Source organism: Eschrichtius robustus, chromosome 4 (assembly GCF_028021215.1).
Source record: "Eschrichtius robustus isolate mEscRob2 chromosome 4, mEscRob2.pri, whole genome shotgun sequence".
NCBI lineage: Eukaryota > Metazoa > Chordata > Mammalia > Artiodactyla > Eschrichtiidae > Eschrichtius > Eschrichtius robustus.
Window position 1 is genome coordinate 81,495,355 of NC_090827.1, and position 24,268 is coordinate 81,519,622.

A 24,268-nucleotide genomic window follows, 5' to 3' on the forward strand; every position below is an offset into this window, starting at 1 on the left:
AGAGAAGGGCTCATTTTGAAAACTAGAGCCAAAGTATCTTTTTAAACTGACAGAACACAAATTTCCTAGTGTGCCATCTCATACTCATTTATATGAAAGAGGGCAACCTTTAGCTCTATGTGATAAGCTGTGTATTTGTGTGTGTGTGTGTGTGTGTGTGTGTGTGTAAAACATGATGAACACACTGTATTGTAATCTAAAGATATGCTTTACAAGATTATTCAAAAGAAAGGGGAATGAGCTATGATTGTTTCACATCTGCTCTATACGACCACCTGGTTCACTGCTTTAACCAGTAACTGGACAATGCCCAGCACATGGCAAGTACTCAGTGAATATTTTGAACTCAATTAACTAGTGTCCAGTCAGGTTCACGGTGGTATACTATGCATCCAGGGAATGAGTACTCTTCAAATAAGAAAAATCTCAAGAGGATAAAGCTCAAGCGATCAAAAAAGCGTGCAAAAAAGTACTGTTGAATGATGGAGTGGGGTTCTTTGCTGGGATTCTACTTGGTTAATTCCATCCTGGTGGCGCAGTGGCTAAGAATCTGCCTTCTAATGCAGGGGACATGGGTTCCATCCCTGGTCAGGGAACTAGATCCCACATACATGCCGCAACTACGAGCTCACATGCCACCACTAAGGAGAGCGCAGGCTGCAACTAAGAGTTCACATGCCACAACTAAGGAGCCCGCCAGCTGCAACTAAGGAACCCACGAGCTGCAACTAAGGAGCAGGTGGGCTGCAACTAAGGAGCCCACGAGCCACAACTGAGGAGCCTGCCTGCCACAGCTAAGAACTGGTGCAACTAATAAATAAATAAATGTTTTTAAAAATGTGTACACTTTAACTTTAAAAAAAAAACTAAAGCTAACAAATAAACTCAAATATTTCTGTTTAAGTTTTAAAAATTCATTAGATGTATTTAATAGAAAGCCCTTCCATATATTTAAAATACGATTCACTATATGAAAATAACATTTATTTAAAATAAATGATTCCTTTTTAACCTGACCTCAAAATTCTCTGACCCCACAGGGACTTCTAAGCAACTGACCACCCACCCTCTTCTCACTGCCTTTTATTCTTGCGTGGCCGCACTTCCTTGCTTACACAGTCTGAATTTTGTGGTCAACACTGCTATCACTTCCTTGTACATTCTCTCAACCTCTTAGCTCCTCTTTCACTTCTTTCTTGGCCAAACCCTTACCCTAGTTATATTCAAATTGGTTAGATCGAAATCTCTGCATACTCTGTTCCAATATCTGCAAGTTGAATGTGTCTGAGAGAAATACACGAGCTCCCTGATTAGTGTCCATTTTTGTTGTTGTTGTTATGTTTTGCCCTCATAATGGCAGCAACATTCTCAGAAAAATGCTAAGGAACTGGAAATAAGTAAGAACATGTGCAAAGATATGGTGACAAAGAAGTTTCCAGCATGTTTAGTGTCACTTTAAATTCTTGACCACGAACCACAAGTTGGCCACACATGCTGACTGCAGTCATTCCGCGTTTCTAGTCTCTTCACTTTCCCACTTTCATAGTCAACTGTTTTAGACTTTCTCCTCTCTCCTCTAATTTTCCATAGCTCTCTCAACTTTCCTCCTGCTGATGACATGTTTCTATTTTACTGAGAAAACTAAAGCCATCAGAAGAGATTTCTACAGACTCCCCCCACATAACACCTTCCAGCACAGAGCTCTTTCCTAAAAATTCCAGATGTGTACCTTTGACAGCCAACTAGGCAGCTCATCTCCATTCTGGTTCATCTCCAAATGGCAACATGTGCAAAATGGAGCTCCTGATACTCCCCCACCAAAACCTGCTTCCTCCACAGATTAGCCCTGTCAGTTGCTGCAGCTCCATCCTTCTAGATCCTCAGCCCAAAGACCTTTGAGCCATCCTGGATCCTGTGCCTCACAACCCACATACAGTCAGTCAGCAAATTCTGTTGGCTCTCCCTTTAAAATATATCTGGATTCTCACCCCTTGGCATCACCTCCACCACTATCACCCTAGTCCGACTCTACTACCTGTCCTGTTAACACTTCACTGAGAACCCGACAATTTAAAACTTTTTCCATAATTTAAAACTCTCTAAAGGCTCCCATGTTAATTATAATAACAGCTGCCAGTGCCACACATACCTGACTCCCCATGTCCTCTCCAACCTATTCCTCCTCTCCTCCTTTATTCCACCCCCTACACAGCCTTGTCTCAGCAATCCCTATTCTCCTTCCCTTTCTTAGTTTTCATAGAATTTTAAGTCACTTTCTAACAATCTATAACTAGTTTTGCATTTTAGCTCTTGTTGTCTCCCCCCTCCATCAGACAGGAAGTTTCTATCTCCTTTGTCCACTGATGTAATCTAGGCTTAGAACAGTATCAGACACAGAGCAGACTTCCAATACATATTCGTGGAATGGACATATGAATAAAAGAATAAAATAACACCTCTCTTATATGCAGTAATCACCAGAATACCCTAACAACCACCAAATCGAGAAGTGATATAAGCTTAGTTATCTCATGATATCTTAGTTATTTCATGATATTACAGCTTTTATTATACATGTTAAACTATGGTTTATATTAAGATCTACAGCATGTAACCCTAAAATGGCTACTAACAAGACGGGAATAAAAGACATAAAAAAGGAAATAAAACAAGTAGAATCTATTTTTTTAAATAGATGAGGTATTTGAATTTCATTGTTCTAAGAAGTTCTTCTGAATAACCTATTTTCTCAGAAGGTTTAAGGTTTATCTCTTAAGTATCAAAACAATTTCATCATGATAGAAATCATCATAAATGTGTTCTCAATTTTCCTACATTTTATACAGCACTTTCAATAAATTTTCTCCTGAGAATTCAGCACCAATGCTCAAAGCACCAATTATTGCAAAGTACTGGATAAAGTGATGCCTTCAGGGTCTTCAGAGGCATATCCATAGGTTTTCATCCAGCAGTTGAAGACCTCCATGCTTTGAATGCTCCCATCTGATTTCATAGGTTTGTATCTCCCTTGGCTGCCCAAATTATCTGCCTTTATCAGGATTGAACTTATACTTCCAACTACCTTAGAACAAACAAATAAACTCAATTAACAACCTCAATGGTCTTCAGGGAGGAGAATATAGAAACCTAGAAGGCTTATTTAGTGAAACGTACTCTCACTGTTCAGAGATCGCTTCTCCTTGTATTTGTTTAATAAATAGGTACCGAAAAGCTACCATGTGTCAGCCAAGTACTGTTCCAGGCACTGCAAACAAAACGATGAAAAGTTCTGTGTAAACTCCGTGCTTCTTGTCCTCAAAGAGCACACAGTCCAGGAGAGGGATCAGGCATGAAGTTCATTAGATTCCCTCATTACCCGAAATACTTCAGAGATTAATCCCCATGAGACAAATTTTGACTTGTTTATGACCAGGTTTCAGAGCAGCAAACACTAAGAGCATTACAACATTAACCCATAGGTAAGTTCTGAAATGGACCTAGAACAGAGAAGGGCTCATTTTGAAAACTAGAGCCAAAGTATCTTTTTAAACTGACAGAACACAAATTTCCTGGTGTGCCATCTCATACTCATTTATATGAAAGAGGGCAACCTTTAGCTCTATGTGATAAGCTGTGTATTTGTGTGTGTGTGTGTGTGTGTGTGTAAAACATGATAAACACACTGTACTGTAATCTAAAGATATGCTTTACAAGATTATTCAAAAGAAAGGGGAATGAGGTATGATTATTTGTTTCATATCTGCTCTATACGACCACCTGGTTCACTGCTTTAACCAGTAACTGGACAATGCCCAGCACATGACAAGTACTCAATGAATATTTTGAAATCAATTAGCTAGTGTCCAGTCAGGTTCACGGTGGTATACTATGCATCCAGGGAATGAGTACTCTTCAAATAAGAAAAATCTCAAGAGGATAAAGGTCAAGCAATCAAAAAAGTGTGCAAAAAAGTATTGTTGAATGATGGAGTGGGGTTCTTTGCTGGGATTCTACTTGGTTAATTCCATCGTGATCTTTGAAATCCAAGGTGACCTAAAGCCACTGACCTTTACCAGAGATGACAATTATATTTCTCCTCAGACTGTTAATGACTTAAGTTGTGTTAAATCAGTGATCCTTGACTGGCTGCAATTCCTGCCTACCTTCAGGGACATTTGATAGTACCTAGACACATTTTTGGTTGTCACAACTGAAGGGGTGAGGGCTAATGGAGAGAGGCATGGATGCTATTATAATGCACAGGACAGCCCCCCAAAGCAAATAATACTCTGGCCCCCAATGCCAATAATGCCACTGCTGAAAATGCTAGTCTACAGCAAGCCACCACATTGATTCAAGGGAGAGGTAACTAGCAGAGTGTAAAGATCACTTTTTCAGTCAGTCATGAGCTCAAATACTGATTCTAACTGTTCAGCCCCAGTGAGACTTTGTATAACCCTCAGTTTCCCCATCAGGAAAATAAGACCTTCTCCTTAGGTTTTTTGTAAGAAGTTAATATATGAAAGGTAAATGACACATAATAGACCAATATTATGAGTGCACTTACTAATTGCTTGATGCCAACATCTCAGCCAGGTAGGAAAAATATTTTAAAGATAAGGTTAGTCAGCCCTGATCCAAGATGGCGGAGTAGAAGGACGTGCTCTCACTCCCTCTTGTGAGAACACCAGAATCACAACTGGCTGCTGGACAATCATTGACAGGAAGACACTGGAACTCACCAAAAAAGACAGTCCACATCCCAAGACAAAGGAGAAGCCACAATGAGACAATAGGAGGGGTGCAATCACAGTAAAATCAAATCCCATAACTGCTGGGTGGGAGACTCACAGACTGGAGAACACTTACACCATAGAAGTCCACCCACTGGAGTGAAGGTTCTGAGCCCCATGTCAGGCTTCCCAACCTGGGGGTCCGGCAACGGAAGGAGAAATTCCTAGAGAATCAGACTTTGAAGGCTAGTGGGATTTGATTGCAGGACTTCGACAGGACTGGGGGAAACAGAGACTCCACTCTTGGAGGGCACACACAAAGTAGTGTGCGCATTGGGACCCAGGGGAAGGAGCAGTGAACCCAGGGGAGACCAAACCAGACCTACCTGCTAGTGTTGGAGGGTCTCCTGCAGAGGCGGGGGTGGCTGTGGCTCACCATGGGGACAAGAACACTGGCAGCAGAAGTTATGGGAAGTACCCCTTGGCCTGAGCCCTCCCAGAGTCTGTCATTAGCCCCACCAAAGAGCCCAGGTAGTCTCCAGTGTTGCGTTGCCTCAGGCCAAACAACCAACAGGGAGGGAGCCCAGCCCCACCCATCAGCAGTCAAGTGGATTAAAGTTTTACTGAGCTCAGCCCACCAGAGCAACAGTCAGCTCTACCCACCACCAGTCTGTCCCATCAGGAAACTTGCACAAGTCTCTTAGATAGCCTCATCCACCAGAGGGCAGACAGCAGAAGCAAGAAGAACTACAATCGTGCAGCCTGTGGAACAAAAACCACATTCACAGAAAGACAGACAAGATGAAAAGGCAGAGGGCTATGTACCAGATGAAGGAACAAGATAAAACCTCAGAAAAACAACTAAATGAAGTGGAGATAGGCAACCTTCCAGAAAAAGAATTCAGAATAATGATAGTGAAGATGATCCAGGACCTCGGAAAAAGAATGGAGGCAAAGATCGAGAAGATGAAAGAAATGTTTAAAAAAAGACCTAGAAGAATTAAAGAACAAACAAACAGAGATGAACAATACAATAACTGAAATGAAAAATACACTAGAAGGAATCAATAGCAGAATAACTGAGGCAGAAGAACGGATAAGTGACCTGGAAGACAGAATGGTGGAATTCACTGCTGCGGAACAGAATAAAGAAAAAAGGATGAAAAGAAATGAAGACAGCCTAAGAGACCTCTGGGATAACGTTACACGCAACAACATTCGCATTACAGGGGTCCCAGAAGGAGAAGAGAGACAGAAAGGACCAGAGAAAATATTTGAAGAGATTATAGTCAAAAACTTCCCTAACATGGGAAAGGAAATAGCCACCCAAGTCCAGGAAGCACAGAGAGTCCCATACAGGATAAACCCAAGGAGAAACATGCCCAGACACATAGTAATCAAATTGGCAAAAATTAAAGACAAAGAAAAATTATTGAAAGCAGCAAGGGAAAAATGACAGGTAACATACAAGGGAACTCCCATAAGGTTAACAGCTGATTTCTCAGCATAAACTCTACAAGCCAGAAGGGGGTGGCATGATATACTTAAAGTGATGAAAGGGAAGAACCTACAACCAAGATTACTCTACCCAGCAAGGATCTCATTCAGTTTCGATGGAGAAATCAAAAGGTTTACAGACAAGCAAAAGCTAAGAGAATTCAGCACCACCAAACCAGCTCTACAACAAATGCTAAAGGAACTTCTCTAAGTGGGAAACACAAGAGAAGAAAAAGACCTCCAAAAACAAACCCAAAACAATTAAGAAAATGGTCATAGGAACATACATATCGATAATTACCTTAAATGTGAATGGATTAAATGCTCCAACCAAAGACACAGGCTTGCTGAAAGGATACAAAAACAAGACCCATATATATGCTGTCTACAGGAGACCCACTTCAGACCTAGGGACACATACAGACTGAAAGTGAGGGGATGGAAAAAGATATTCCATGCAAATGGAAATCAAAAGAAAGCTGGAGTAACAATACTCATATCAGAAAAACATCAAATAAACAATCTAACATTACACCTAAAGAAACTAGAGAAAGAAGAACAAACAAAACCCAAAGTTACCAGAAGGAAAGAAATCATAAAGATCAGAGAAGAAATAAATGAAATAGAAACAAAGAGAACAATAGCAAAGATCAATAAAACTAAAAGCTGGTTCTTTGAGAAAATAAACAAAATTGATAAACCATTAGCCAGACTCATCAAGAAAAAGAGGAAGAGGACTCAAATCAATAAAATTAGAAATGAAAAAGGAGAAATTACAACAGACACTGCAGAAATGCAAAGCATCCTAAGAGATTACTACAAGCAACTCTATGTCAATAAAATGGATAACCTGGAAAAAATGAACAAATTCTTAGAAAGGTATAACCTTCCAAGACTGAACCAGGAAGAAATAGAAAATATGAACAGACCAACCACAAGTAATGAAATTGAAACTGTGATTAAAAATCTTCCAACAAACAAAAGTCCAGGACCAGATGTCTTCACAGGTGAATTCTATCAAACATTTAGAGAAGAGCTCACACCCATCCTTCTCAAACTCTTCCAAAAAACTGCAGAGGAAGGAACACTCCCAAACTCACTCTATTAGGCCACCATCACACTGATACCAAAACCAGACAAAGATACTACAAAAAAAGAAAATTACAGACCAATATCAATGATGAATATAGATGCAAAAATCCTCAACAAAATACTAGCAAACAGAATCCAACAACACATTAAAAGGATCATACACCACGATAAAGTGGGATTAATCCCAGGGATGCAAGGATTCTTCAATATATGCAAATCAATCAATGTGCTACACCATTTTAACAAATTGAAGAATAAAAACCATATGATCATCTCAATAGATGCAGAAAAAGCTTTTCACAAAATTCAACACCCATTTATGATAAAAACTCTCCAGAAAGTGGACATAGAGGGAACCGACCTCAACATAATAAAGGCCATATATGACAAACCCACAGGAAACATCATTCTCAATGGTGTAAAACTAAAAGCATTTCCTCTAAGATCAGGAACAACACAAGGATGTCCACTCTCACCACTATTATTCAACATAGTTTTGGAAGTCCTAGCCACAGCAATCAGAGAAGAAAAAGAAAAGGAATACAAATTGGAAAAGAAGAAGTAAAACTGTTCACTGTTTGCAGATGACATGATACTATACATAGAGAATCCTAAAGATGCCACCAGAAAGCTACTAGAGCTAATCAATGAATTTGGTAAAGTTGCAGGATACAAAATTAATGCACAGAAATCTCTTGCATTCCTATACACTATTGATGAAAAATCTGAAAGAGAAATTAAGGAAACACTCCCATTTACCATTGCAACAAAAAGAAGAAAATACCTAGGAATAAACCTACCTAGGGAGACAAAAGACCTGTATGCAGAAAACTGTAAGACACTGATGAAAGAAATTAAAGATGATACAAACAAATGGAGAGATATACCATGTTCTTGGATTGGAAGAACCAACACTGTGAAAATGACTATACTACCCAAAGCAATCTACAGATTCAATGCAATCCCTATCAAATTACCAAAGGCATTTTTTACAGAACTAGAACAAAAAATGTTAATATTTGTATGGAGACACAAAAGACCCCGAATAGCCAAAGCAGTCTTGAGGGAAAAACACGGAGCTGGAGGCATCAGACTCCCTGACTTCAGACTATACTACAAAGCTACAGTAATCAAGACAATACGGTACTGGCACAAAAACAGAAACATAGATCAATGGAACAAGATAGAAAGCCCAGCGATAAACCCACGCATCTATGGTCAACTTATCTATGACAAAGGTGGCAAGGATATACAATGGAGAAAAGACAGTCTCTTCAATAAGTGGTGCTGGGAAAACTGGACAGCTACATGTAAAAGAATGAAATTAGAACACTCCCTAACACCATACACAAAAATAAACTCAAAATGGATTCGAGACCTAAATGTAAGACCGGACACTATAAAACTCTTAGAGGAAAACATAGGAAGAACACTCTTTGACATCAATCACAGCAAGATCTTTTTTGATCCACCTCCTAGAGTAATGGAAATAAAAAAATAAACAAATGGGACTTAATGAAACTTAAAAGGTTTTGCACAGCAAAGGAAACCATAAACAAGACAAAAAGACAACCCTCAGAATGGGAGAAAATATTTGCAAATGAAGCAACTGCCAAAGGATTAATCTCCAAAAATTTACTAGCAACTCATGCAGCTCAATAGTAAAAAAACAAACAACCCAATCCAAAAATGGGCAGAAGACCTAAACAGACATTTCTCCAAAGAAGACATACAGATGGCCAAGAAGCACATGAAAAGCTGCTCAACAACACTAATTATTAGAGAAATGCAAATCGAAACTACACTGAGGTATCACCTCACACCAGTTAGAATGGGCATCATCAGAAAATCTACAAACAACAAATGCTGGAGAGGGTGTGGGGGAATGGGAACCCTTTTGCACTGTTGGTTGGAATGTAAATTGATACAGCCACTATAGAGAACAGTATGGAGGTTCCTTAAAAAACTAAAAATAGAACTACCATATGACCCAGCAATCCCACTACTGGGCATATACCCTGAGAAAACCATAATTCAAAATGACACATGCACCCCAATGTTCATTGCAGCACTATTTACAACAGCCAGGTCATGGAAGCAACCTAAATGCCCATCGACAGACGAATGGATGAAGAAGATGTGGTACATATATACAATGGAATATTACCCAGCCATAAAAAGGAACGAAATTGGGTCATTTGTTGATGGATCTAGAGACTGTCATACAGAGTGAAGTAAGTCAGAGAGAGAAAAACAAATATCGTATACTAACACATATATGTGGAACCTAGAAAAATGGTACAGATGAACTGGTCTGCAGGTCAGAAATTGAGACACAGATGTACAGAACAAATGTATGGACACCAAGGCGGGTAAGCGGCGGGGGGGTGGCGGTGGGATGAATTGGGAGATTGGGATTGACATGTATACACTGATGTGTATAAAATTGATGACTAATAAGAACCTGCTGTCTAAAAAAATAAAACAAAATTCAAACAAACAAAAAAAAAAGATAAGGTTAGTAACTTAAATAGGACATTCAGAATTTTAAAGCTGGAAAAAAACTCTTAAGTATCCAACTAAGTATTTTATAAACAAGAAAACAGATTCAGGACATTGACTTACCCAATTTACCCAATATTACACAACAAATCAGTGGCAGCTCATTAAAAATAAACCAGCTTATTCTCTCCACTACCATTTTATTACTTACATACATATATAGGCTTTCATTAATTTCTAAATTATGTCATGATTTATGAATGTGTCAGAAATTAGTTAAATCAATTTGAATACAAGATTTCATGCCTGCTGAATTTTATATTATAGTATCCTTAGACCTTAAAAGAACCAAGATTTATTCAGATTTATATCTATCTGAAAATTTTCACAGCTAATTTTTAGGATCTGCCCTATTGTTTCAGTTTCATCCAAGAAGACCCATAATCACTCACAATGGCCTACTCTTTCCAGTGATACTTTATAAAAGCAATACAAGAAATTATTCATTTCGGGGGTTTTAATATTTACAAGAAGAGCATACCTGAGAAAAGAGCATGAACAAACACACAGAAACTGACAAACTGCAAATAAATAGAAAAAAATATATTTTCAACTTCACTAGTAACCAATCTAAGAAAAGCAGTTAGTAATTTTTTCCTTGAGTGTAGCAAGGAGTTTCTTTATTCATGGTGTTCAATGAAGCCAAGTTTTCATATAGTGCTGGGGAAGTCTAACCTGCTTTTAATTTTCTGGAGCCAAAAGGTAATAAGTCTTAAAAATGTTCATTCTTTTTGGCCCTGAGTAGAAAGCTGATCAATTCAGCACTGGCAAGCACACTAACCCAAATGTCCAGATAAAGGTAAATTGTTAAATCGTGGTATATCTAAATGGAAATATACTACAGCTATTAACATGATGTTTAAATAAATTTGATAAGCAAGAAAATTTTTACAGTTTATAAGGTGCTTTGTTTTTTTTTGTTCTTTTGTTTTTTTGCTTTTGGCCATCCCCTGCCTGCAGCTTGCAGGATCCCAGTTCCCTGACCAGGGATTGAACCTGGGCCCCTGGCAGTGAGAGTGCAGAGTGAAAACCACTGGACTACTGCGGAATTCCCTATAAGGTTTTAAACCATGATTTAGACCTGTATATAAGTATGATCGCAAATAGAATATATGTATGTGTGTGTGTGTGTGTATCTATTTATATATATAAATTTGGAATTAAATATTTTTTAAAACTCTAACACTGGTTATTTTGAGGCAATATATTAGTAGATGATTTTAAAGTATCATTTGTAACTGTCTCTTTTTTATTTTTATTTTTTTACCATGAACATATGTATTTAGTTTATAATTAGAAGACAGATCTTTATTTAATCAAAAACTATTCCAAAACTCTAATCACACAAAACCTATCCAACTTCATTTAATCATGAAGCCTATGCTTATGGTGGAGAAAAGCATAGACAGAAGTTAATGTATTGCTTCTAAATGTAGGGAAAAGATGCAATCCTTTAAGTTTTTGTTTTAAGAACAGCCTTAAAAAGTGCAGAACAAGCATGCTGCCTCAACACTGAAAAAGAACATTCACATCCAAGTCCACAAGCAGCATGTACTACTAATAATTCTCCATATTATATCAGAGAAAACAAGAAAAACATAATTGAGTATATAAACTTCATTGTAAAGGCAATGTATATATGTGTCCTTGCCAAGAAGTTTTGAATGTAATTAAAAATGTTGCAAAGCCAACTAAAGCATTCAGGTCTCTTTTGGACAAAAGACAATTACTAAAAATATCTAATAGATACGGCTGGTTAAGTTTTTAAGAGAGAGCTTACTTAAATGGCTAGATGGTTTTGGGAGATTTTCTTAATGAAATTTAGGTTTGAAACAGAATTTAAATGATATTCTGCAAAAGAAAGTTCAGATAATTGTTACAGTAAAATATTTTATACTTATGTAGAGGATATATGTTTCTAGACATCAAAGTAATCTCAAAACCTCAAAAACAAGTCTGTTATGCTTCTCACGTATCACCTTCATTGCTCTTTATTTTAGAAATTAAAGTCAGTGGGGGAAAAACACAGTTGTAGATCAGGTTTTAATTCCTACTTAAGAAACTATTTCAAGATTCTTTCTGCTGGTTCCTCGTATCTGCATGACATGACCAATCTACAATATTATGAAGTGACCATGTTCAACATCACATGGGCCTGATAGGATAAAGAAAGCTGACAAACAAAATTTCCAGCAATAAATGAGAGAATCTGACCTGACTAAATCTAAAGTGCATTAAAAGAATATAGCCTATGTAGAATACAGATGCAGTATGGAAACACTTTTATGCTGGGACTCTATATAGAATTAATTGATAACAATTTTAATGCTCACAGTAGGAATCAATATTATTCCCCACCTCTACAAAGACACTCAGGGAAAACTTGATTTCCTAGGCACAGACTCTCTACTGAGAGTCATAAGGATTCATATCTGCTTCTTTTAACCATCCTCCAAAAATATACTCAAGATCAAAGGATGGGAAAAAACATTCCCCCTTTCTCTCCTCATGAAAAAACGTTCATTTTAATTATGTTTTGGAAGGGAATTTGTTGCCAGGAAGTAAATAATAACATAAAACCAGCCAACACAAATCCTTAAGTACTGATATTAAACACTGTCTTTTTGGACTGTTTTGTAAGTTTTGTGTCTTAAATTAATGGTTATTGAAGCCAGTTCAGCGGTATCACAGAGCTATTTGAAATGGTATACAGAAAAGTCAATGGAATCATCTTTCCTAGAAGCCTTTTAAAGTAGACCAGCCAGGTCTTCCCTGGTGGCGCAGTGGTTAAGAATCCACCTGCCAATGCAGGGGACACAGGTTCGAGCCCTGGTTCGGGAAGATCCCACATGCCGCAGAGCAACTAAGCCCGTGTGCCACAACTATTGAGCCTGCACTCTAGAGCCTGCGAGCCACAACTACTGAGTCCACATGCCTAGAGGCCGTGCCCTGCAACAAGAGAAGCCACCACAATGAGAAGCCCGTGCACCGCAATGAAGAGCAGCCCCTGCGCGTCGCAACAAAGAGTAGCCCCTGCTCACCACAACTAGAGAAAAGCCTGTGTGCAGCAACAAAGACCCAACGCAGCCAAAAATAAAATAAATTAAAAAAAAAAAACACCATTCACTAAAAAAAGTAAAATAAAATAAAGTTGAGCAGCCAAAGCAATCTTGAGAAAAAAGAACAAAGCTGGAGGCATCATGATCCTTGACTTCAGACTATATTACAAAGCAGCAGCAATCAAAAGAGTATGGACTGGCCCAAAAACAGACACATAGATCAGTGGAACAGAATAGAGAGCCCAGAAATAACCCCACACATATATGGGCAATTAATCTGTGACAAAGGAGGCAAGAATATACAATGTAGAAAAGACAGTCCCTTCAATAAGTGGTGCTGGGATAACTGGACAGCTACATGTAAAAGAATGAAATTAGAACATTTTTACACACCACATAAAAAATAAACTCAAAGTGGATCAAAGTCATAAATGATATTTATTTGGATCTGTCTCCTAAGGCAAAGGAAACAAAAGCAAAAATAAACAAATGGGACCTAATTAAACTTAAAAGCTTTTGCACAGCAAAGGAAACCATCAACAAAATGAGAAGACAACACACTGAATGGGAGAAAATATTTACAAATGATATGACCAATAAGCAGTCAATATCTAAAATATATAAACAGCTCATACAGCTCAATATAAAGAAAAAAACCAATCCAATCAAAAATGGGCAGAAGGCTTGAACAGACATTTTTCTGAAGAAGACAAGATTGCTAACAGGCATGTGAAAAGATACTCAACATCACTAATCAGAGAAATGCAAATTAAAACCACAATAAGGTATCACCTCACACCTGTTAGGATGGCTATCACCAAAAAGTCTACAAATAACAAATGTTGGTGAGGATGTGGAGAAAAAGGAACCCTAGTATACTGTTGGTGGGAATGTAAATTCATGCAGCCACTATGGAAAACAGGATGGAGGTTCCTCAAAAAACCACCATATGATCCAGCAATTCCAGTCCTGGGTATACATCTAAAGAAAATGAAAACACTAATTCAAAAAGATACATGCACCCCAATGTTCACAGCAGCATTATTTATAATAGCCAAAATATGGAAGCAACCTAAGTGTCCATCAACAGATGAATTGATAAAGGTGTGGTATATATATAAACACACACACACACACACACATACACACACACAATGGAATATTACTCAGCCATAAAAAATAATGAAATTCTGTCATTTGCAACAACATGGATGGACCTACAGGGTATTAAGCTATTAGGTCAGGCAGAGGAAGACAAATTCGGTATGTTATCACTTATATGCGGAATCCAAAAAATAAAAAAAGAATGAATATAACAAAACAGAAACAGACTCACAGATGTAGAGAACAAATTAGTGGTTACCAGTGGGGAGAGGGAAGGGAAAGGGGCAAGATAGGGGTAGGGGATTAAGAAGTATAAATTACTATGTATAAACTAAATAAGCTACAAGGATATACTGCACAGCACAGAGAATATAGCCAATATATTATTAACAACTTTAAATGGAGTATAATCTATAAAAATATTGAATCACTATGTTGTACATCTGAAAACAATACAATATTTTAAATCAATTGTATTTCAATTAAAAACTAAAATAACAAAAGAATAAGACAGAAGGAAAACAAAGAAAGAAAACAGACCAGGCACTTGCCTGCCAAACAGTGAATACGGCCTGCTCTTCTAGGATCTTGAGCCTAAGCCTGTGTCCTCAGACTACCACAGGTCAGAGTCACCTGGAGAGCTTGTGAAAACACAGATTCCACCCGCTACACACACGCTCTCACCCCAATTTGATTCAACCAGCCTGCAGTGGGGCCTGTGAATTTGCAGTTCTAATAAACTGGAGTGACACTGATGCTGCTGGGGGCCAGACTTTGAAAACCACTGACCCAGGCAATTCGAATTTGCCCTGAACAGACTTGTTTTTTTGTACTTTCTTAAAAATTTATTTTTTATTGAAGTATAGTTGATTTGCAATATTGTGTTAGTTTCAGGTGCACAGCAAAGTGATTCAATCATATATACATACACACATCCATTTTTAAAATTCTTTTCTATTATAGGTTATTACAAGATATTGCATATCGTTCCCTGTGCTATACAGTAAATTCTTGTTTGTCTATTTTGTATTAGTCATGTGTATCTGTTAATCCCATACTCCTAATTTATCCCTCCCCCCAACTCCTTCCCCTTTGGTAACTGTAAGTTTGTTTTCTATGTCTATGAGTCTGTTTTGAAGGGACTTATTTTTAATTTCAAAGTATATTTTCTCCATGAAAAAGTATATTTTTTCCATTATTATTAAATATCATTTTTATGCAACTATTCATTTATATCCCAATGATGCCTATATTATTGTTTTAACGTAATAGCGAAACTACTTTTTTATACACAAAAAATAGGGCAATTATTTTCTGGATTAGTCACCACAGAAATTTGTAAAAAGCAAAAGAAAATAAAAAGCTTAAAAGACTAAGGGATAAAAAAAGAAAAAAGAAATTGGGAGGTGAAGTTATCTGTAGCTAAAATGGAAAGAATTTAGGCACTGAAAGATGGTATATACACATAAAACTAAATAGACTACATCAAATATTTTCCAAAGGCCTCTTGCAGATCATTAACCTGAGCTATGAAATATAAACCAAATAAACAAAAAGGCTAAAATTTTTAAGTATGTGGCATTACTGGATAGATGATGAAGACAGGCATTATTTTAGTTGAACTATTAAATAATATTTCTGTATAATGAATGAGAGGTTTAATTAATTTCTAAAAACTATTTAAAGATTCAATTCTGGAAGCATTTGGGTCACTTAAAATATGATATAAATATTCCATAGAAAAGTATTATTTCACTGTGGATAAAAATTACTTCAGCACATTACCTAAAGTAACAAAAGCATAGATTATATATGTCAATCACTTAAATTGTCTCAACACATATACACTTAACCCTTGAACAACATGGGTTTGAACTGTGTAGGTCAACTTATACGCTGACCTTTTTTTCAATACAGTACTACACCATCCATGGTTGGCTGAATCACGGAACCGAGGATATGCGGGCCAACTATGGGACCTGAGCATCTGTGGATTTTGGTATCCATGGTGGGTTCTGGAACCAACCCCCCACAGATAAGGAGGGATGACTATATTTAAATTGTCACCAAGGCTTGCAAGTATTACTAAGTATAGTACATAAACAGCAACAAGAGACAGATGAAAGCTACAAATGATATTATAAAAAGAAGTGGATAGTGTTCACTGGAATTATAAATTGGATTCATGATAAGTGGTCAGTTCCAATAATTACTAGATGCTCTCCACCCTCCAAAACATATCCATTTTGAATTAGAAGTGATATTATAATCAGCTGTTTTCAAAACAACAACAAATGCATCTGCAGTCAGTAGAAATAACACAAGCTCTAAAACGTTCAAATGATACTGATGCTCAGTCAGATTCACAGTCAGCCACCTACCACAAGCTCTTTGCCTCTCTGAGCCTCAGTTTCCACATCTGTAAAGTGGAAATAACGTCACATACCTCACACAGTTTTGTAAGGAGGTTTATAAAATCAAAGTATCAGCACTGTGCCTAGCACACTGGAAGTGCTCAACAACTTCATTCTTTCAACTAATGTTTGTTGAGCTCCTACTATATGCCACACATTGTAACAGATAACAGAGATAAATCAAGGAACAAAATAGACAAAAATCTCTGCCTTCTAAAGGAGCTTACCTTCTAGTGTTCATTTCCTTTACCTTGTCTTAGGCACAGTGCTGTTTCTTTGAGAATGAATAAACATGCCCAGAACAGGCCAAAATACTCAATTCACAAAAAAAGATAACACTAGGGTAATCGTGTAGCACATACATTTAGGGAAACAGAACATCCTATGAGAATGCATGACATGAGGTTGGAAGACAGAAAGGGAGAAGAGAGTAGGCTTCCCAAAAGAGAGAATTTTAAGTGAGTCCTGGGAAATGTTGAGAATCTGACAGAAGAGATTTGTAGATTTTAGAAAAGGAAATATTATGAATAAAGGCAAGGAGGCTAGAAACCCCTATAACCCAGTGTTAAGTAACACTGAGTAGTTCAACATGGCTGGAGATTCAAATACGAATTAAGAAAGGATGGGAAATTAAGAAGGAAATCTAGTCATAATAAGTCTTTACCTACTAAGATGAAGAATTTATATTTAGATTAAAGGAAATGGGAAGTCAAAGATATTTGAGAAGGTGTGACATGATGTGGACATTTAAAGGATTTCTTTGCAAGAGGCGTAAAAGACAGATTGGAACGGGGGAGAAAAGGCAGGGAGACTAGACTGGAAAAACTGAGTAATGTGCTTCAGAGCACAGTTTACCAGTAAGCTAACAAGGAGTGGAATTAGAGATTTCCAAAGGTATCTCTGAGTGCACCTCGATGACACAGCAACACCAAAAGCTGGAGAGGGCAACACTGCAACAACCTGGCATGAGCCACACTCTCATTTTCCCCACTTGGCTCTATCCCTCCTGTACTGGTTCCACTCCTGTCCTGTGCTTGTTACCAATACTGCATCCTTAATACAACATACCTTATCCACACATTCCTATCGTCACCCCACCCATCCTGACCATGACCCAAATCAAGCAGACAAAAAATGTGGCAAACTGGGCAGTAAGGACCACCAGACCCCATCTTTTGCACTAGCCTGGCTCAAAATGAAATGTGATAATTTGGGAGAGGAAAGTCAGTTTAGGACTCACAGTAAGAATTACTTTTCAAAATTCCCTTGCCTTGTCGAAAGCATTCCCTTTTCCTCTCAGTCCTTGGTTTAGGAATCTTAAAAGTATAACAATGCTTCAGATTAAGGTATCAGGAATCTGACGGATGGTAGAGGAGGAAGAACCTGAGCTCACCTCCTCCCACAGACACACCAAAAGAACAACTCTCTCTGGGAATGACCTGAAGACTAGCAGAACAGCTCTTCTATAATTAAGGCTACTAAACAAAAAAATGAACAAACCACATACACATTGAGACAGAGATGAGGGCAGAGATGTGGTCTATTCAGGACCCACACCTCTGGTGGGCAACCCACAAGCAAAAGGGGCTATTACAAACTCAGAGGTCCTCCCTAAGGAGTGAGGGGTTCAAGTCCCACACTGGGGCTTTTAATATGTTTTAATATGTATTTTATTTATTTCTTTTTTGGCTGCACCATGTGGTATGCAAGATCTTAGCTCTCCAGCCAGGGAGTGAACCCGTGCCCCCTGCAGTGGGAGTTTTGAGTCTTAACCCTGGACTGCCAGGGATGGCCCATTAGCAATATTTTTTTGGATATGTCTCCTCAGGCAAGGGCAGCAAAAGCTAAAATAAATAAATGGGACCACATCAAATGAAAAAGCTATTGCACAGTAAAAGAAACCATCAACAAAAGGAAAAGACAACCTACTAAGTGGGAAAAGATATTTCCCAGAATATCTCAGAAGAACTCATACAACTCAATATCAAAAAAAACCCAACCTAACTAAAAATGGGCAGAGAATCTGAACAGGCAGTTTTCAAAGAAGACATACAGATGACCAAGCATTTGAAAAGATGCTCAACATCACTATTATCAGAGAAATGCAAATCAAAACCACAATGAGATACTACCTCACACCTGTCAGAGAGGCTATCATCAAAAAGATAAGAAATAACAAGTACTAGTGAATATGTATAGAAAAGGGAACACTTGTGCACTGTTGATTGAAATGTAAATTGGCATTGCTACTATGGAAAACAGTACGGAGTATTCTCAAAACTTAAAACTAGAACTACCATACGATTTAGCAATTCCACTTCTGCGTATTCATCCCCCCCAAATTAAAACACTAATTCACAAAGATACATGCACCTCAATGGTCACTGAAGCATTATTTACAATAGCCAAGATATGAAAGCAACCTAAGTGTTCCTCAATAGATGAATAAAAAAATGTGGTATATATGTACAATGGAAGATTACTCAGCCATAAAAAAAATAATGAAATCTTGTCATTTGTGACAACAGGGATGGGCCTAGAGGGTATTATGCTTAATAAAATAAGTCAGATAGAAAAAGACAAATACTGTATATTTTCACTTATATGTGAAATCTAATAAATCAACAAACAAATATAACAAAGGAGAAACAGACTCACAGATATAGAGAACAAACTAGTGGTTGCCAGAGGGGAGGGGAGGGGAGGGGGGAATGGATGAAACAGGTGAAGAGGATTAAGAGGTGCAAACTACCAGTTATAAAATAAATGTCACAGGGATATAATGTACAGCACAGGGAATACAGTCAATGATATTGTAATAATTTCATATGGTGCATAATGTATAAAAATACTGAATCACTATTTTGTACACCTGAAACTAATATGGTATTGTAAGTCAACTATACTTCAATAAATTTTTTCTTAAAATGATTCAGGCATTTTTCTAACCTGGCGGTTAGACATGTTAATTTGTTGGCTGAAGGACATCGCAGATTAGTAGAGAGAATCTTTGTCATGAAAACATCTGAGAATACCTGTCTATGAAAGACTTTAGCGAAGAAGAAAGGATAATTAAGATTTTTACTAGAACCTTCTATATATTATTATAGTCTGTAAGGGGAATGAGAATGCTTAAACATAGTGCTAAGTAATTATGAGTACTATAAACTAAAGAAAGACTTCACAATGTTTTTGGATAATTTAAAACTAATTTTCACCTTATAACCAAGATACTAAGATGTTTTTATTATTTATCCTACATAAAGAGCTGAAATTTTGTAAGTTCGTTTTGTAACAGAAATGCAGCTGTACTCATCTTCTTCATTCAGAATGGCCTTAAATGGAATAAGCAGATTTTAGCAAAACAAATTAAGGAGTATTTAATTAAGGCTTATCAGCACGAGACCCTTGCAGATGTGATCAACAGGAAATGAAAAGGAATAAAGCTCAAATCAGTCAAACACTGGTTGTTATTTCAGAAAACAGCTGGGGGCGGAAGAGTGAATGTGACTAGAATAAGTTTTATCTTTTGATTTCCCTTATAATCCAAATATTCTCACCAGCAAATATAATTCAGAAACAATGAAACCTGACATGGAATTGCACACAATGAGACTGTGCAGGCTTTGAGTAAAAGAGGGGAGAGATAACATTGTCTGTGTGCTCTTCATTCTGACAAATTGCTTCATTAGGATAGCAACTTTTTTCCCTGATAACTAAAATATATTCACTGTAGAAATTGTAGAAACTAAAGATTAATACCATGAAAAAAACAGAAATCATCTATAATCCCACTACCCAATAAGTACTATTAACATTTGGTTTATTCTCCACAAATAGTTTCTATGCGTAGACTGGATATTTTTCAAAAGTAGGATGTTATTTTGTAACTTACTTTCATTTTTTTCATGAACAGTTTTTCCATATCATTAGTCTTCCCAACAACCTCACACATTTTGATTTGCTTTCCATGTTTGTTCATTGTGATGTGTGAAAATAGAGTAACTTATTGCTATACTGAGTATTCTCTGATTAGGAGGTTAGTATACCTCTCCCCTAAACCTTAGAAAAGTTTTTTTTTTTGTGAATTGCCCACTTATGTCTATTTTTCTTTGGAGATCATTTTTATAGAGGTGTTCATCTAGCTCTCATTGCTTCTTATAATATCTTTTATAGGGCATACTGGCATTTATAGTATAGAGCTTACAGTTTGTCTTTTAATTTTGGTTATGGTATTTCTTGGCAATATTTTTCAAAATGGCATTTTTGTGATTATAAAAATAGTTGCTGTAGAATATTTGAGAATATCAAGAAAAATAAAAAGCTATAACTCTACCACCTTAAAATCTATTTTTTTCCTATGTGCTTCAGTGGATTTATCCATTGATATAAACAGGAACTTGTATGCAAATGGAAAGCGACACGGTCTTGTTCAGTGTTTGTTAATTTAGAACAATGCCTGATATATAGTAAGAGCTTACTGAGTAAATAATATATCTTATTTATTTCAAAGTTGCATTTTACACATTCAAGATAACAGTGTTAAATCTTGCTCTTTTCACTTAATACATTACAAGGACCTTTCTAAATCATGAAATTTTTTCAAAAATATTTAGGAAACTGAATTTTATCAAAGCATATATAATACCTTAATTTGTCTAAATATTTTTCTATTGGGGGCTTTATTTTGTTTCTAAGTTTTCCATATTACAGATAACACTAATGAACATATTTATAAATCTTCATATGGAATTCAGATGATTTCCGTAGGATATATTTCTAGACCTAGGATTACTGAGTCAAACTCTACAAACATTTGCAGGTTTTAATACATATTCCCATAGTACTACCTTTAATAGTTGCATGAATGTACCCTTCATTGAGCAGTATAAAAGAAGATTCCATTAAGGCCACACTCATGTATGAAACTAGTCCCACTATAACTTCGTACTCTAACAGTGATACTAGTTTTGTGAAAAGTATTGTTTCTATGACTAAAATGGCTTTTGAAATGAAATAAATCCATCCACAGTAGTAATGTCCATCTAAATAAAGAGGTTATTTGAGGCAAGCTCAAACAGATGAGTTTATTTGGGAATAGCAGAGGAATTGAAATTCGCAACACGTGAACTACAGCAAGTGACAGGTGAGTCCACTGAGGGTTCGGAATAGGCTGTGTTGATGGGCAGGGCATGTAAAGAGGGGAGAGTTCAATGAGAGTCTGTTAAAGTCAAAACAAATTGAGACCTGCTTTTAAAATTCCCTGAGCAGACAAAACCAGCCTAGTCATACAAGCAAAACTCAATTCAGCTCATATTTTGAGACCAACCCGACCTGGATCATTTCTTCCTTTCTTGCTCTGGAAACCATAAGAAAAAACTTTCCAAGACTGATATGAGGCAACCTCTGATTAACGTCCTAACATTTAAGAAAATTCCAATTTATCAATTTCTGTAAATCAGGCATTTATGGGAAATCGGTCTCTCAGTCTTTAAGTTTTGTTTTCCTAAAGGCACATGCAGGAGACTTTCCATTCTATCCATTTTAGTTTGAAATTCTTTCACAATAGGAAGGGGAAAATGTTTTAAGAGAGTACACGCTATAACAAACCTCTTCCAGGTGATAAGGAAAGCTGCTCAGCTGCTAATGCTTTGGGTTTTGAGAATCCCCAAATGATCTTGTTTGTAGCATTTTCTTTGCTTTTTCCCTCATTAAAAAGACTACTTTCAACTAGATCAGACAATAAGACCTGTAATGAAGGATTGAATATGTGGACATTTTTACCTCTTAATTTTTAAAGTTAATTCTAGGTACATTCGTCTAACAGGTGAGTCATCTCTGTTCTATTACAAATTATAATCAAATTCTGAGCATTTCCTCCATTTTACTGATATCAAAATAAATGATATCCTACTCAAATTCTATTTAGTCACTAAGCAATTGTATTGAATAAGTATTCAGTTCTTGCTATGCAAAGGTCAAACAGTCCTGACATCCTGTTTTAGACTGCTTAGATTCTCCATCTTTTTCATACAATTTAACAAATGTTAAATTGGCAGTTACACTGTTACTTTTTAAAACTCTCTAAAACTTTTTGAATGTTGGAGAGTTGTTTTTCAACATATATGGTATGATCTCCTTTCGATAAAAACAAACTATCTCAATGCAGGTATGCATTTGTAAAGGGATAGAAGAGTCCAGAAAGGGCAGACATTACCTTTTGGGGTAGATTGGAGTGAGGGCTTGCACCTGGGCACTGAATGAGTTTACCGTTACAATGACCATGTATTACATATTGGCTCTAAACAAGTCACCAAATATCTTTTTATGATGGTACTCCTCACAGAAATGTGACCTAGCCTAATTTTAAAATAATTATCTCCTCTGGAGTTACTTTTCTGATACGGTAACATTGGCGGATAAGGAGCCCCCTATCCTTGTGGGTCATCGTTCAAGGTTGATTAGAGTCAGAGGCTTGCTCTCAGACTATGGAATTGTTTTTCTCCTTGGAAAGAACTAACGTGAAAAGAAGCAAGAAGAATCTTTGGTCTTATTTAGATAACATTCTAAATACCCGAGTTAACATACCCTTATGATTAAGAGTAGTTTAAATACATCATTTCTGAAGGCACAGGAAGTCCGACCCTCCAGAATGGAGGTTTCACTAACCAGCCAGATGTCTCTCTGCTGTATATAGTAAAGTATAATTACTTATTTTATAATGTAAGATAAAGGGTGCCCTAAACAACAATTAAGTTCTGCAAAGTTAGTGCTTGCGGGGAAGAACGCGGGCTTTTTGGTAGCGCTCCTGTAAAAACTATTTCTGACCAAGCTCCAACACACCTTTTTCTTCCTAAGGAATCAACCCGTGGTTTATTTACTGGGTTAAAATTTCAACCCCCATTCTTTTCATTACCTTTGAAACAGAGCCAAAATTGCTTTAAACTGTTCGATTTCACAATGAGATGACAAAGGGTGTGTGTGCATAATTTATCTTTTCACAAAACCCAGCATTCAGAATAGATAAAATAATCCCTCTCCTGAAATCAAGAAACTGAAAATGGTGTAAGATTCTCTCTCTTTTTTTAAGTTCAACAAAAGCCCTAAACTCCAGTTTTGAGGCACTTCATCCAACCTGAAAATTATTGGGGGAGGGAGAGGAGAGAGAGACAGAGAGTAAAGAAACAGAGAGGAAAAGAGCGTGGGTAGTGAAACGGAAGGCAAGGAAACTGGCCAAGAGGCTCGCTGGTTCACCCTTACCGATTCCTCTCTGGGCACACATCACAGCATGATGATCACAAGTCCCAAGATGCAAGAGAAGATACCAAGCACAAATCCGGAGAGTGGAGGCGGGTTATGCTTCTCTGCCAGCCATTTGACTCTGAAGTTAAAAAAAAAAAAAAAAAAAATCACTTCTCAGACAACTCCCAAGCTCAGCTGCCGGAGCCGGAGCCCCGCCTGGGCAGAGCTGGCAACCCCTCCTGACTCCGTTCCTTCCCGCGCTTCTTCTCCTCCTGCTCGTCTTATCCGCCGGGATGCAGAGCGGCCGGAGCTCCCGAGAAAGGCCAATCGCTCGCCGCCCCACCTCTCGTGACGTCAGGGGTAGGGGGCGGGGCTGGCCGCCCGCGGGCTTCCCAGCTCCAGCTGAGGGACAGAGCTTCCTGTCTGCCTGCGGCAGTTGTCTCTGTAGACAAGGGTCTGACTGCTCTTAGGGTTTGGTTCATGCTTGGGTCGCTGAAATTCTGTTTAACAGTTCACCCAGTTACCTAGACTTGACACGCTTGGCAGTCATTTTTTGGAGGGTAAA

The 24,268-nt window shown here is 37.4% G+C and overlaps 1 protein-coding gene across 4 annotated transcripts in view; it reads right to left on the reverse strand.

The window, feature by feature from the left end:
- Window positions 1-23,981, reverse strand: part of ATP10D (ATPase phospholipid transporting 10D (putative)) — a 128,557-nt gene extending 104,576 nt beyond the window's left edge. For all 4 annotated transcript variants that reach the window (XM_068543007.1, XM_068543008.1, XM_068543010.1 and 1 more), the window contains exon 1: window positions 23,722-23,981. The gene's annotated coding sequence lies outside the window, so the exon portion shown is untranslated. The remainder of the gene's footprint in view (window positions 1-23,721) is intronic.
- Between the last annotated feature and the right edge of the window lie 287 nt (window positions 23,982-24,268).